Source organism: Lathamus discolor, chromosome 6 (genome assembly GCF_037157495.1).
Source record: "Lathamus discolor isolate bLatDis1 chromosome 6, bLatDis1.hap1, whole genome shotgun sequence".
NCBI classification, from domain to species: Eukaryota; Metazoa; Chordata; class Aves; order Psittaciformes; family Psittacidae; genus Lathamus; species Lathamus discolor.
Window position 1 is genome coordinate 30,734,713 of NC_088889.1, and position 16,327 is coordinate 30,751,039.

General features: G+C 44.6%; 1 protein-coding gene across 7 annotated transcripts in view; it reads left to right on the forward strand.

Moving 5' to 3' along the window:
• The first annotated feature begins 7,248 nt into the window (after positions 1-7,248).
• TC2N (tandem C2 domains, nuclear) overlaps positions 7,249-16,327 on the forward strand; it is a 32,177-nt gene continuing 23,098 nt past the window's right edge. For 2 of the 7 annotated variants that reach the window (XM_065685683.1, XM_065685684.1), the window contains exons 1-2: positions 7,253-7,422; positions 7,818-7,956. The gene's annotated coding sequence lies outside the window, so the exon portion shown is untranslated. Of the gene's footprint in view, positions 7,423-7,817; positions 7,957-16,327 lie in introns of all 7 variants that reach the window. The other 5 variants (XM_065685681.1, XM_065685679.1, XM_065685682.1 and 2 more) reach the window with 4 other exon arrangements.

Here is a 16,327-nt window from a genome sequence, read left to right on the forward strand (position 1 = left end):
ACAGTTATTACTGCTGACTCAGGATTCTTGAAAACAATCTGCCAAGAAAATACCATTGAGAATAAATATCCTGCAGTGTGCAGCTTTTAAACTTTCTGTTAACGTACAGGTTTGTGACACCTGCACCATTCAGCTCAAGTGAATCAAGTTGTACAATCAGGTTGTACCAAGACAGTAACCCACTTCAGTCTGTTCAGCAGAGCAGCCTCTGAAGGGTTGCATGTTCTCTCCTCTCTGGATAATTATGTGTATAACCAAACATGAGTTAAATATGCATAATGCTCTGCTTTGGGGTGAGAGTACATCCTTCTTCCTGCTCTAAAATCCTTAGTGTTATTGCCAAGGGTTGTGACCACAGCACATTCACTTCTCAGTGACTCTGGGTGCACTGGTGTGGAGCAGCCAATACTGCTGGCAGCCCTGCAAAGTGAAGGCTGGGAGAGAGGGCAGCAGGCTGGCATTGCCTTATTTCGTGTACCTTGAGAGTGCTGTATATTGTGTGTTTGCCAGGGAACAGAGCCAAACACCCTGCAGCTGCGTTAAAGAGTTAAATTTAGGCTAGCAACCTCTGTTTCTAGTTTTGTTATTTTTTAAATGGCCGGTTTTGCCTCCTTGCCTTTCCCCAGAGTATGTACCCAAAGACCCAGCTAGAGGGTCAGCATGTTCTCTTGTTTTGAACTGAGCAATTTCAGATGGAAAAACAGCATTCCAGCTTCTATGGGCAACAGGTCACTGGGCTGCATATCTGTTCTTCCTGGCTCCCTCATTTTCACAGGGGTGGCAAGCCTTAAAGTCTTGTGATTTCTGGGATGGCTTTCTGCTCTCACCCCCTTTAAGCAAGGTAAATGAAGTTTGCTTTCATCTGAAAATAAAAGAAGAAAAACTAGAGGTTTACAATGGGAAACAATAAACTATTTTTGTGCTTCACAAGTTGGGCTTGTTTCTTGACTTGGTCCCTTTCAGGAAGGCCTTTTTGCATGTTGCCCTTGCTCTGTGCACGGTGACACATGGCTGGCCTCTGTGTCACAGGGAGAGGAACATCTGCTCATCCTTGGGCAGGCCTGTGTCTTTTGTTGGGAGAGAGTCTAGCTCTGAGGCCATAAGCAGACCCCAGAGAGAGAATGGTGTGAAAACACAGGGCAGGGCAGCAGCACCAGGTCCTGTGGTCCCATCAAAGCAGGGGTAAGAAAGGGGCCAGGCAGGAATTTGGACATGTTTTGACCCTGGGTCAGCTGCCTACTCTGCCTGTTGCTTGGGCAGGCAGGCACCCAGGCCCTTGGGAGATTGGGAGGATGTGGAGAGCTGCCCCTCATCATCAATTCCACATTGAAAGATGCATTTCTGGGCAGTGTCACAAGCAAGTGAGGCTGGAAGAGTGTTTGGGGAGACACTCAGAGGCATCCCAGGAGATGGCACCATCCCAGCATAGTGGGAGAACACCTTCTGGGGTGACTGGGCTTCACAAACAGCCCAGGGAGCATCCCCCAGGTATTGGGAAAGGGCTTCTCCTATGAGATTTTCACTGGCCTGAGCAAGAGAGGGGAGAGAGACACAAACTGTAAGAGTGATGGTCTCCAACTCCCCACAGCTCTGATGTCCTGCCCATCCCTATCGCATCCCCATCCCATCCCCATCCTCACAGAGATGTCTTATGCCCACAGCTGGGGCTGTCCAGCTGCCCTGCTCCCTGGCTGGGGGTGAATGGGGGTGCATAGGGGTGCCCTGGCTTCCCCCTCAGCCCTTGGCTTCCCCACCTACCAAGGCTCCCTATCAATTCCCTCCTCAATCCCTTCGTACAGCAGGGGCATAGCAAAAATACGCATGTGCATTTAAGTGCCTACATTTAGACTTGTATTTCCAGCCCATTTCAAACTGCAGTGCCTAAACCACACAGATTTCCACTGCTAGCTGGTCACAGCTATCATTCTTTCATGTGTTTTTTAATCAGATGAACTAAAATAATTCTGTGAGATTTATTATGACTCTGACTTGTAAAATACAATAATTTCTTACCAGGTTACACTAATATTTCATAATTCATTCTTAACATTATTCTTCAATAAAGGTCTGCGCAAACAATCTATCCCACAGGAGGAAATTCTGCCAGATCCCAGCAGCCAAATATATTTGCTTCAAATACAGGAGTTCATGACCTTTTATGTTTGTTAATGTGACACCATGGAAATTATTTATAATAAATAAGTATTACTTCAGAGGTGCTCCATGGGGACTTTTTCAGTGATACAACAGCCTTTCCTGAAACAGGTCTTTCCTGTTTTGTTTGGGGGTTTTGGTGGGTTTGGGGGTGGGGTTGTGTGTTTGTTCTATTTTTTGGGGGGGGGGGTGGTGTTGTTGGGTGTAGGTTTTGTCCGTGTTCCCCCCCCCCCCCCCCCCCCAGCAATGAAGGTTTGGGAACAATTTGAAATCCAGTTATTGAACTGAGTTCAACTACTGCACTGAGAGGTAGACAGGAACTCAAAGACATCTCAGATTTCAAATCTTTCCTGAAATCAACAACAGGTAACATTCTTCCTTTCTTTTTTATCCTTTACCTGGAAAATGCAGTTTTCAAACAGTAAACTGTATCCAGAGAAACACTAAATACATTGGCTTAAAGCACCAAATCAAACAGGAAAATACTGGAATTGTTTGGATCCAAATGACAGATTTGATATGCCAAGTGATTTTTGCCCAGAGCGTGCTCATTTTAAAGCAGGGATAGCACATCTACCTACAATTTTGCAAGTGTGAAAGCTCTAGAAAATATTTGAATGTGTCAGGATGCTGATAACATTTAATCTTATTATCTTTTTTCAGAAGGTGTGACAATGTCCTCACAAACCTTTGCTGGTCATTAAGAGCAGCTGGCTCTTAATGAAGCCAGGCAAGAAAAGGATGCAACTGGAAAACACTTCAAGGAGCATGTCTTGGCTCTATTTCATCCTTTGTAAACTGTACGTGAAAGTTTATGTCTCTCGAGTTTACTGGATTCATCATCTTGGATTCCTAGACAGTAGCAGCAGCAAGAAATGCAGCCTAAGGATGAAGCTGAACCGTTTGCTCCTGCATAAATATGCACCGACAGTCACTTCTGTTTCTCAGCCCAGGCTGAAGCTGATGGCCTGAGAAGTCCACTCCAGGTCCAGCACAGCACCCCTGTGCCTCAGTGATTGTCTACCAGGAACCTTAACTTGCCTTGGGCTAGTCTGTGGCTGGCAAACTAGCCAGGTTGAAGGTTGAAGCCTGCTGTGTAGTTCAGAAGCAAATCCTGCAGCCCACACAGATATGGGACTGGCTGTGGAGAGACAGAACCAAAGAGTTCTGGTGCATGAAGGATGAGCCTTCCTTGGATTTATTATCAGAATGTATTGATGTGTGTCTGTACAAAGAAAATCTGCCTTAAAGCATAAGGCAAGGCAACAAGCCAGCAGATGTCTTTTCAAATTCACAGTACATCAAATCTAGATGAGGTGAAGAGGGGGTCTGATTTGGACAACAAAGTGTCTCCACGCAATTGCTCCTCTAGGCACTGTAGCAATGTTTTCAAAAGATGTTGTGCAACAAAGTTGTTCTCAGTGCTTTGGGAGGAGGTAACTGGCTGCAATCGGAGATGGAGGACAGAATTACAGTGGTTGTATCAGGAGAGCGTGATGTTAAACATGCATTCGAAAAAAGCAGAAAACAAAACATAACAGTCACAGATTGAATTACAGCAGATTTCTATAACGAAGTGTGTGGACCCCACCCAGCATCTGTGGCAGAAGAGGGAAGGTGTCTGCTTGACTCAAAGGTTATGATGGGAATGGAAAAAGCCAGGCTCCAGCTGAGAGTAGCACAGGAAGGATGAGGAAACAGTTTCATGTTTCTCCCAGTAAAACCTCAGGGGATAAAGATTACTGCTGCAAAAACTTTAATGGTTGTAAAAGCCTCTGGCTGCAGAAGTTGTTTATAACAAAGGTGTATTAACCACTTAGAGACTTCAGCTGAAAAGGACTCTGTTATTTCACTTACATCTAAGTTGCAAACTCCTTTTTTCTCCTGCAAAAAAACTCCCTATCAGAAACTTAATTTAGTGGCTACACGTAACATATTGTATGCTGTGTGCTGGACTTGTCCTGATAACGCCCTGCTTTTAGGTCCTAACTGCTGAGCTCATCACTTGGCTATTGCAGTATACACTGGATTCTAGCTCTGACGGTAAGTACATCACTTCATGTTAGTTTCTGAAAACTAAAGTATTTCACAAGCAGTAATGTTAGATGCTTGCTTGCTCTGAAGGATTCCAGAGCTGGGGAAGCTCTTTGCAAGTGACGGCTTAATTGCATGTGATCTTTTGCAAACTAGGCAAGAACTACTAAGCAATGATGTTTTCCACTTTCTTGCTTGAAAGATTTCAGTGTGTTCTCTGCAAACATGATTCAACCTCTCTGAGCTGCTAGATCTTTTAACATGGGGGTTGGCATGACTCAGTACATGTGCACAAGTGCTGGGATCAGGGTTCTGATGCAAATGATTGTGAGGGAGAATTCAGGCTTGATTGATGCAAAACTGCAGCCTCTGTCAGCATTCCTGTTTAAAACTTTGTTCACTGGAGTATTTGCACAAAGTGAAGAAAAGAGTCTTAGTCTGTTTGAAAGCTTTTGTAGATAAAAAGGATTACTCAAGAACATTTGTATCTATATTTATACATGGGTGTTTTATTGTGTCATTATTTTACTTCCTAAAGGTTTGAGACCCAAGGACAATAACATGCACTCCTGCTTGCAGCTACTTTCTACAGCCTCCTCTTCTGGCTACTCTTCTTTCACTGAGAAAAACACTGGGAAGTTGTAATCCAATAGCATAAACAACCTCAGCAGCAAGTGAAAAAGTGTGCTGTGCAGAGGCTCAAAACAGATGAGACAAGACCTTGCTGGGGGATATGAGAGGTGAAACATAGCCCAGACTAATAAATTCTCCTCTGTTGGCTCTGCATGGGCCTACTCAAGTGTCTCAGCCCTGCACCTCTGGAGCTCAGTGCTGTGGTTTGGCACAGCCAGTCAAAACCAGGCCAGTTTATTAGCTTGGTCTTAGTACTGAGGGTGCCTTGGGTGGAGGCAGGATGAGGAGACACGAGCAGCTGCAGAGCACCAGAACTAATGAGGATGAGGAGCTGTAGTGACAGTCTGGTGTGGACACAGAGGAGAGGGGCCAAGAGCAGGCACCAGTGAGGCATGGGAACAGCACCAGGTTTCTCAAACGAGGTTTAGCTGCAGAAAGGTTACAAATGCTAGAGCACAACCTGGGGCACTCTATGCTGCCAGGAGGCTGGCAGGGAAGGAAGATAGTATTTGCAGCTGACAGAGAGGTCTAGGAAGCAAAGAACAGTGGCAAATTAATTTCATTCAGACTAGATTTGCTTGGGACAAAAATCTACAGGACGGTGGAGGCTTGTTTCTCACCCCAGCTAAAAAAAACTGCAGCACAGTAACAGAATCATAACTGTAAGATCATTTAGTTCCAACTCCCTTGCCATAGGCAGGGACTCCTCCCACTAGACCCAGTTGCTCAACCAGGCCCTGTCCAACCTGGCCTTGCACACTTCGGGGATGGAGCATTCACAACTTCCTTGGGTAACCCATTCCAGTGCCTCACCACCATCACAGTGAAGAATTTCTCCTTTATGTCTAACCTGAATTTCTCCTGTTTAAGTTTGATATTTAATGTTCTCCCCCTCCATACTAGGTCGAGTTAGTCATACCCCTTACCATGCACAGCTGTATTTTGCACTTACTGAAATGAACTCCCCAGTTTTCAAGTGGCTGAAAGCAGAATGGAAGGTGTGTCCCAAACCATTAAAGGAGCCTCAGTGATGTGAGAAAAGTCCCCCTCAAATTACAGAGGGCAGTCTTGCCTTGAGAAAGAAGGAAGTTGGCCTTACAAACTGCTTGTTCCTTTAACTGCCTTGTCAAAAATACCATTTTTAATGTCCTTTCCTTCATCAGAGAGGCAACCTGCAGTCCCAAAGGCTGGCTGCTACCACACTGCTGGCTCCAGCACCTGGAGAGCCACTCAGGCAGGACTGGAAGTCACTCAAGAGCCTGGAAAAACCCTTGAGCATGAAAATGCTGATGTAACTTGGTAGCAGCAAGCTGCATACAGGGACCTTATTGTAAACAACGCACTTTTGTGAACAGTGAAGATAAAGATGTTCAATCATGTAAATTAATTCAGTAAGACGCCCTGAAATGCTTGCTTAATGTGCGCACCAGGAGGACTCAGACAATTTTGGAAGCATACCAGGTTACTGGTATTTCTTTAGAATAGTGACCACACATAATCTCATGAGCTCCATTAGCAGGAATCAGAGCCACTTTGTTATGTGATACCCCAGCACTGTGTGACTGGCTCTGTGCAGAGATGAACACAGATGCTTTGTCAGCTCAAATATTATAAGTTGGTGCTTTTGGCAAAGCATCTCCCCTTACGGAGGCTCTGGAGCTCAGAGTAGCTGTGTTACACTGCATGATGACAACCACAAAATTTTTAGTTAGCAGCAGGTCCATGGTGCTATTAAATTTGAAATGAAAAATATTGTAATCGAAAAACTGCATTCTTGGTAGATGGGGAATCCACCAATATCTCACTCATATTTGCCTCCTGGGGTATTTTAACACTTCTAGTTCTTTATTAGAAACCGGAATTGAGGAGGAGACGGGAAAGGGACAGGAGAGCACCTTGAGTCTCACAAAACTTTGCTTTCTGCAAGGAAATTTCTGAACCAGAATTTCCTGATGAAGTTTCTGAACCAATCCCCCACATGTGATCCATAAATTACCCCTACAGACGATGCAGTCTGTGGCAGGGGCTTTCTCTCACGTGTCTATGTAAAACCTAACTCCACAGGGATCCATATTCCAGCTGAACATGCCATTTACTAAGAACACTGTAAAAAAAAGTCATTTTTCCTCTCTAAAATATAGGCCTGGTGTTGCTCCTAGCAAAGCAAGGGGCAGCGCTGGCACTGGCTTTGCCGCTGTAACAGTCTAGCAAGTGACGAGGAAAAGTTACTGGCAGCTATGTGGAAATAAATCTGCCCCTGCGTGTTGCTTTGGTGAGGCGGATGAGTCCCAAGTCGTCGGGGAAGTTGTCCCTCGGGATAGGTGAGTAAACGCTGCTGGGCCGCACCTAAGCGGCTATGCGGGTGAGGAGCCCGGCAGTGCCCGGCTGCGAGAGGCAGGCGGAGGCCGGCAGCCACCGGGCGGGAGGAGAGGCCTGGGAGAGAGAGGCGGCGAGTGGCCGGGCAGGAGCCGCGGGGCAGGGCGCAGCCCCGGGGCAGGGCAGGGCAGGGCAGGGCAGCACCGCGCCGCAGGAGCGGCGGGCAGGAGGCGGCCGGCAGCAGCCACGACCGGGCGCAGGAGGGGCTGGGCGCCCTCCCAGCAGGTACCGGGCCTGGGGAGCTGGGCCGGGTGGGAGCGGGGAGTGAGGGCCGGAGCCCCCAGCCGGGCCCCGCGGGCGCGCTGCCCGCCGCCGGCTGTCTGAAGGGAAGGGGGCGGTGGAGAGCGGCGCAAGCAGCGGTGGGCCGGCAGGTGCAGGCAGGGAGCGCCGGCAAGGCTGAGCACCGGCCCGGGCCAGCCGGAGAGCTGCCCCGGCCGCCGTGGGCAGCCCGAAGCCCCGCAGTGGTGGCTGCCGGCGGAGCCCGGAGCCAGGTGAACCGCCCCGAGGTGTCCCCTGCGTCCGGGCCCTCCTCGGACCACCGCGGCGAGTGGTGGAAGTGGCGGCTTGCTCTCCTTGCCTAGTCCTCAATGGAAGCGTAAAGTTGGGCTTTATATTTCCAGCAGAACCACAGCCGATCTCCATCAGGCTCTGTAACTCGTGGCACACCCCCATATAGCAGTGTGGGACGTCGGTCAGAGTAAATGCGAACACCGCAGCCGGGAAGGCTGGCTCGGGCTGTCTTGCTAAAGTTACTCTTCTGTATGTATCACCAACATGACTGAACATACGGTAACTGCCTTGTGTACTGATACTTTAAACATGAGTACATAATGATATTAGTGCTATTTGTAAATTACTACTTTCTCACTGTGCTCTTGAGGAACTAAAGAAGGCTCCTGAGAAACAAAAGTTAATGATCTTTTATACAAACCCTGATGTATTTCCCCCGATGCATACTGATAGGTATATTGAATGGGACAGTGTGTTTTTAAAGTCAGAAATCTTTATGGATGTCAGCATGTTGATCTACGTGGCTTTTCTAAGTAGGCTAAAACTGGACAGACAATTCAACTTGCAGAACATGAGTTGCAAAACGCAGTGTTTGTTATGGGCAGTTTGTGTTAACAGTGATGTGCACATCTATAGTGCCTTGCCACCAGGATACAGCATCAGGGATTTGGAGTGAAGACCTTTCAGTGCCTGCGGTTTGTTTGCTTCTGGCTGTATGAGTGTTAATTTCAGTGTGCTTCCGAGATTTGTCTGAGGACTGTAGTTTCTATCAAGTGACAGACCTGGAGAAATGGAGGGAGGTAGAAAAATAGTCACTATATTGAACTACTACAGAATTAAATCTTCATAGGAATTAGGTCTGAGATTAAATTGTATTTAAAACAGCTTTAAACTGGTATTGCTATAAGAAAATGTCTTTTTAAAATCCTGCTATTCTTGTGAATTAACAGCTAAGCACTTTCATAGATAAGAAACAACTAATTAGGTTATTTCCTTCCCTATGAATACTTCAGGTAATTAGAGGTGTGGTTTACTGAAACTCAGAAGGAAGTTGTGAATATAGCTAGAGAGAGTTTCCCTTCTGTACTTGATGAAATCAGCATCATTAAATACATTATATTTAGTGAAGTTATAACCTGCTGTGTCCAAGAGCACTGTTAAAGCAGCAGTCATGCTCGTAAGCAGTTTCAAACTGTCCTGTTCAAAAGCCACTGTGTATTTTTTTTTTTTAATGCATACCATACAGCTGGATTCCTGGCTGGTTCAGATCACTCTGGTTTTTAAACAGCATTCTGAAATAAATGTCATCTTAAATTAAGAATGTCTGATAACTTTCCTTCAATGTGAAAACATGCCCAATGTCTCATGCAATGCATTTCACTAGATAAGAACAGAAAGGTTGATACGGCCATGCCTAGAAGGTACACTTACAGTCAGTGCCACTTTAATTGTACAGGAAGAGAACTAGATCTCAAGGGATGTATGCTGGGCCACAGCTGGGAAGTGCTTGGGATGATCCTGTGGGCACCCTCACCTCCGAGCTATATCCTTGCAGTCCTAAGTCTCTGATCTGCGCAGGCTGGTTTTTTTTTTTCCAGTAATACTCACTAAGCTCATTGAGATCTGCTGCTTGATGTGCCTTTAGTTTTGACAGTGTTGATTAGTTAGCTGCCCAAGCTGTCCAGGGATCCAGAAGTGAGGTGTTCCTTGACAAGTTGCTCCTGAAGAGCCCAGGTGTCTTCAGGTTACATATCGATGATCAGGACCACTTAAAAGACATGCAGGCAACTATATTGATGTGTTCCCTCCTTACCCCTTTCTTATTCTTTCTAGGCTTTGTGTAGAGGTGTTACCCAGATAAGAAGAGCCAAGTTCTGAATTTGCATCTTTTATTTCTCAAGAGAGTGTTAGAGCCATAAACCTGTGTGTTGTTCTGGGCTGGTGGTCTCTGGCTCCCTACTTACGAAACTTTTTCACCTCGCTTTCAATACAGAAATATTCATTAGGTGAGCTGTGGTCCTACAATTCAGTGGCTAGGGCACAAATCCAGGAGTGGAGAAGTTTGATTTCTGGTCTTTTTTTCCAGCTGTAAATTAAATATTTAACGTATATTTGCAGACTACCTGTGGTCAAGCAATATTGGATTTCAGGAAAAATATTATTAAAGTGTCCCTTGATTCTTGCAAATACCTATAAAAATCACACCTACTAAGAGCACTGCACCCAAAGGGTATGTTGGACTCCACAGAAGTTCCATCAACTCCACTGCCCTTTCCTGCACTTAATTTAGGTGGTGGATCCCCTGGTGATTTAGTTTCCTTATGCTATGGAAAGAGTGAATGTGGGCAGGATCGCTCAGTCAGTTATGTGTCTATAGGCTATTAATTTACAGTGTTGGAGAAAAAACTCAGCCACTGGTCTCTTTTTCTTTGTCCTAACCATTAGGCTCAGTCATTTTACTTGTTTGTCCTGTCATTTCTGTTCTGTTTCATATCAGTTGGTTTGCTTTTCACTCGGCCTCTGTTCATCATACTCGTAGGTGTTATAGTTTCAGATGTACATTACTCTAAATGCACTCCCCAGGGTTGTGGGTTGGCTGTGAAAAGGGCAGTCCAGCAGTGCTCCCCCCCCCCCCCCCCCCCCGATTTCCTCGCAGCACACTGACCCCACTTTGTACACTCAACCACAGGGGGAGCTGGAAAAGTACTTTAAAAAAAAAATATTAAAAAAATGTTCATTTATTTTGGTGATTTAGTTCTGGATCTAATCAATGAGCTGGGCCAACTCATCATGCAGCTGCATGTCTACTACATCCAACAGGAACTGTCCCTCTTGGTAGCAGCCAGCCCTTTAGGCAAGTTCAGGACAGGAGGATGCAGCTGCAATGTGTGGTGGGCAGCCTCTGCTAGGAAGCCAGGATTTGGCTAGCTTAGGCCTGCTGTGTTCCTGTGAATCCTATCCGCTTTGGCTTGTGCCCTTTTGCCTTTGGTGGAAATGTTTATTGAAGTGGTTTGCTTGATTAAAGTGTTATTTATTTCACTTGGTGAATTTTGTGTGATGCATATACTGACCTATTGCCCCCCTTTTTGGACTCTCATTTCATTTTATAAAAGAACGCCTTTGTTTACTCTGAATTTCTGTCTCCCAAGATACCTTAAGTCTGCTAAATACTCTTTCTAGGCTAAGTAGGACAACAGCCATTCTCTGTCAGCAAAGAACCTAAGGTATTTTCACTTGAAGGGGAAAGGCAAAGGGGGCTTTGACTTTAAGTAGGATAGGCTGAGTTTGGGTTAAGCCATGTTGTCATCCTGGTTAGTAATGCTATTCAGGCTCCATCAGAAAGATTGCTTATGCAGAGAAAAAAATGTCGATAGCTTTTTGTGGCTGGGGTGAGTCTTCAGACCTAAACTAAGAAACCTCATGTGGGAAGAGGTTCAAATCTTGGATTTGGTTTGAGCTCATCTCTGTTGCATCATATTTCTTACTCATGTTGATACATCAAACCGTGCAGGATTGGTGAGGACACTTCTCTTAAGCTTAGTACTAGTGTTTGTTTGCCTGTCATCGCAGCTGAAGTTTACATTAACTCCGTGCCAAAATAGAAATAATGTCAGCTATCTCATGCTTCTCTTTCCTGTAAATTGTACACTGGTGATTTTGTTCTGAAGCCTTTTCTCAGTGGTCTAATATCCACACTCAAACTGGAAACAAAAGATGATTAGGCTCCAGACGAAGGTCCTTGGTGTTTGGGGGCTCTTGTGGTCACTATAAAGAGCTTTGGGTCTGGCCTAAAGAGCCAGTTCTGGAGGTGCTGCTTTGGCAGTTAAACTAGCTTTCAAGTCCAGAAAAGATATATAGAAGGAGTATGATCCAGTGGCCTCAAAACCTATACAGCATTTAAATTAATTTTGCACCTGTGCTTAGGAGCCTTGAACTTGGACACTTGCTCAGTGTGCTCCAGCCTGGGCAGAGGGATACCTGGCTCCCTGCCCAGCTCCCCTGGGCCCCTCCAGCCTCATCAACAGAGCGCACTTGTGTTATGCCAATGCACATATGTAGCACCTTGTCTTTGTCTGGAGCATGGAGAGCTAGAAGACTGCTTGGCTTTTGTGGGACAGCGTCATCACCAGAGCTGCAGGAGGGTCCCTTACACCTGAGGAATGAAACCCTTCACTCCCACAGAACCCTCATGCCTCCAGTCTGAGGGGGCTAGATGTGGCCCTGTCCACCCTGCTTGTTGGAGCTGGGCCAGCCTGCACAGCATCAAGTGGTTCATGTGACCAGAAAATAGTCCAACCCTTGACCAGAGCTTGGCAGCGGCTGGAGGGGCAGATAAAGGGGGCTAAGGGTGAGTTCTCTTTACAAAATTAAGGCATCCAGCCCACTGTGTTTGTACATCTTCCAATGAGGAAAGCGCCTGCCATAGAGAGAGGAGGGTTAGTCAGAGAACGAGATTTAAAAGTAACTTGAGCTAGCAGTGCTGCTGTGGGTAGCAGTGAACTGGTACAAAAAACCAGTTATGTGTCCCATTTCCAAGAAATTCATAAAATGTTTAGAACTGATCTTCTAGGTGACAACAAAACAATCCCAGGATCAGTTTCATTTCATAGTAGAGTAAAATTCAAAACATTTTAGTGTTGGGTTTTTGGTGTGGGGTTTCTTTCCCCACACCCCTCCCAATTTACTTTTGCAAAATTGGATTGTCAGCCTCTAGATTGGAAACTGTCTGTCAGTCTCCCATTCAGGTTGTCTGTTTGCTCAGCACTGACTGGAGTAGCTAAAAAGTTTCCTTTGTGAAACCTTGATTAAACACAGAACATCTCCATGAATCATCCTGGCTTTTGTTCAGTTCAGTGATATGTGTACTTCCAGATCTCATTTCACCAATGTGTGAAACCTTGGGTTGAAAATCTTGTGTGAAGAGTGTTGATTTAAACTTAACAGGATAAAACCCCCATACATTCATGGTGTAGCTATTGTTTGCTTTGTTGTTAGGCAAATCTGTCCTGAGGGGAAAAAGGGAATGGTAAGTTCATGCTGTCAGCTTCTGCTCTCAGGACTTCTGTCTTGTCAGAAGGGAGTGGAGCCTCACCACCATGCCCTGTAGTTGTAGCAGCAGTTGGCCAGTAATAAATCGGATATTTGATGCTCCCATCAAATTGAGACAGCTCTGATTTCTGCTGGTTTCTCCCAGTGTTGATGCAAAATTCTTCAAAAATACCTCTTTTCAGCAGTGCATGGTTTCCACTCCTCTGCCTGGGCAACTGCCAACCCCTCCAGACAGGCAGCTCTCTGAGAGGCACTGCTGGGGCTGTTAGAAGTGGTTGTGGGCCCCTGATCTGGGTGGATTTAAACCAAAACATAATGCATTGTTATACCTTATAAAGATGGGATCCTCCCGGACCTTTAAAATATGTTTGGGCAGCTTCCTGAGCTCAGTGCACATGCTGTGCAGAGCCATACACCCAGTGTATTTTGGATTTGAATTAATTCAGATCAATTCCCATTTCCTGTTCTCAAGTCATTTGTTTAATCTATTTCATATATGGGATGTCCTGCAGTCACCTGTTGCCTTTCTTAATCTCAGTCATAGTCTTATAACCTTCATTTATACCAATTGCTTACTTCCCTCCTCTCACCACAGTGCTGTAACTGGTTATAGTGACAGTGCAGAGCAGAACTGCTGAACAGGGAATCCTCAGCCTGTGGAAATTCCATATTTAAAAATTTTTGGTTTCATCATGAAACAGGATAATAATTATCTGTAAAATAACTATTAAATAATTAATGTAAAATAACTAATAAAAAACTGCTTCACCTAAACCAAAGCAGTGTGTGTGTGTGTGTGTGTATGTATATATATATATATATATATATAAAAAGAAATATTCCATTTGTAGGCCAACAGGGTTCCCTTAGAATTGTTTTAATGCTAATGAAACTGTTTTTCCATGCAAAACATTTGGGTTTTCTTTTTTTCTTCATATGTACAGGAGGAGCTATATTTTTGGTTAGCTGTCTGGATATTACATGTGTATCCATGTGTGTGGCTCCGTGGTCACAGCAGAGGTTGAGGAGCCCTGAATGCCATTCAGCGCTCTCTCTAAGTGTTTCATTGAGTTGATTTCTGAGGACCATCTTTTCAAAGCTAGACACACTTAACCATGTTAGGGAACTCCACTGCACAGGCAGATGCTCTTGCCTAAAACACCTTCTTTTTGGCTGTCCTGTTGAAAAATACATCCAGATGTTAACAGTTCTCTTTAGTATTGGGGCTTTAGAGGGACTGCTGACAGTTCTATTTTTGTGGCTTCCTGGCATTACTGCTGAAGGAGAGAATACTGGATTAAAACCTGACACAGAATACATAAAGTCTTACGTTTTGAGTTAAGTAATCATCGGTGACAGTCTTGATTTTTTTTCCTAATCTGCTTAGAGGAAAGGACTTATCTTATGTTGAATTCTTTCCATGTTCTCATCAAAAGCCAAGTTCTTTTTACAGAGATTTCAGTCTCTTAAATTTTCTTTTCTGGTGTCCTGACTTCAACTTTTGCTTTGCTGTTTTCCGTCTGAGTCCAAAATGATCTGTATTCCAACATAATGGATTTATTCATTTGTGTTTACTGCTCCAATACATACCATATTGTACATCCTTGTCCAAGTCAGTGAATTTATCTACAGCTCACAGGAACAGTGTTGTCAGTTCAATAACTGGATGAATTGGTTACTTGCCTAATGCAGCATTAGGAAGAAACACTATCAACTTTTCAAGCCCAGAGCATAGGGGATTCAGCATATTAAAATCCCAAGTTTTAAGCTTTATCATGGGATAGATTTATAATGTTCCCTTCTTAATTCAAATATAAATCTTGCATGAGAAAATTGGCTCAGATTTATGAAAAGTGTTCTTTTGGCCCTTGTAAATGATGTTATTAATCTTCTGCATACTGGGGCAGGGTTGGATTAAGTCTGCATCTAAGGGCTGCAGGTGCAAGGCTGTAATGCTAAGCCAGAGTCAGGGTGTCCCTGGGGGCTGTGTCAGAAGGATGGCTTTGGACTGTGTACTTGTGCCAGGGCTTATTCCCCTTCTCCAAGTGGTGCCTGGAAAGCAGAGGCAGTTGTTCCTGTAGCACAATAGCACAAGCACACACACCTGCTCAGCTTTATTTTTCTTCAGGGAAGTAGGCAAAAGCAGTTAGTTGTTCACAATATACTCTGTTTCGTGGTCTGTGCCAGGGCTGCATCTGCAGATGTGCTGAAGGCCATTTGGCCACCTCCAGCCTGGAGTCCTGGGAAGAAACAGCTGCTGAGCTGAGGGAAACCACAGCTAGATTGCACAAGTGCTTTTTCTGTAGGGTTCAGCTCAGGGCCTGCATGAAGAGACACATATATTAGATCATCTTCGTCTGGGCAGAGAAGCTTTGGTCTACTTCGCTTATTGAAGAGAAATGTAAGAGAAGGTTAGATCCTAATCTCTTAAGATCTGAATGAAGAAAAGAGATACTCCTGGTAATTAACACTCTTAATATAGCAAAGGGACATAAAAACTGGGAAAAAAGTCCCAAACAACTGCAAATAGAGTTAAAATATTAACAGTGAAGGTGATTAGCTATTGGAATATTTTCTGACATAAACCCCAAGAGTTTTCCTGCTTATGTTGCTCAGTGTAATGCAGGAGTAAGTGGTTGAAATCCAGTGGTGTCAGTATCTGAGGAGGACGGGACAAAGGCGCAATAATGGGCCTTCTGCTTTTCAAAAGGAAGATTCTGCTTTAGCAAACTGTAAGTGAATGAGAGGAGTTTGCAGGACAGACTCATGCTGGTTCAGACCAGTTGTCCATTCAGTTCAGTTTCCCATTTCTGGGATCAGTGAGAGGAATCAGTAAAGCTTTCCCGGATGGGCTGTTGTGCCGTCATTTACCAGTGTGGGAAGGTGCTTCCTCTGCCTAGGCAGTTAGTGGTTTGTTTGCATCATGGAGCATGACACTCTTCCCAGCAACTTTTTGCCATCTATTTCTGTTACTAGATTTAATTGTTTAACTACTTAAACAATGCCACTAGGCTCTTTGCACCAGGAAAGCTGTGCAATGGTCCATCATAAAATACCCATCATTTGAACTAGGTTAATGATGCATAGTCTCTTTCTTTCAGTTTTAAATATGAAATTATATTTTTTCTGCATTTATTTGCTGCACTGGGAGAGCTTTGCATCTTTTCATTATGTTTCTGTCAAACTGTTTGTAAGCTGCCTCTCACAATAATGCCTTTCTGGTTTTGTGCTTCAAAAGCCTTCTCATAACTTGTCTTTTTTCTGTTGTGTTATTTCAGCAACTCCTTTGCAATCCACTACTGTCAGGGTGAAATCCCTTTCACTTTCCAGGCACAAAAAGGAAGGAAAGCCTCACGTTTTCCTTCATTTCCTTAGAAGGCAGAACTGGAATAATCTCTGTACTCAAATTCCAGAGCTTTTATGCTTTTCCCTGAGTTACAAGCAGGGAACAAAGGTGTATGTACACACTCCCCCTCCAACTAGTTACTGCAGATATCACTATTGTGAGGTTCTTCTGGAACAGGCATAGATAGGAATCTTTTATCATGCACCTGGAAGGCATGTGTTGATA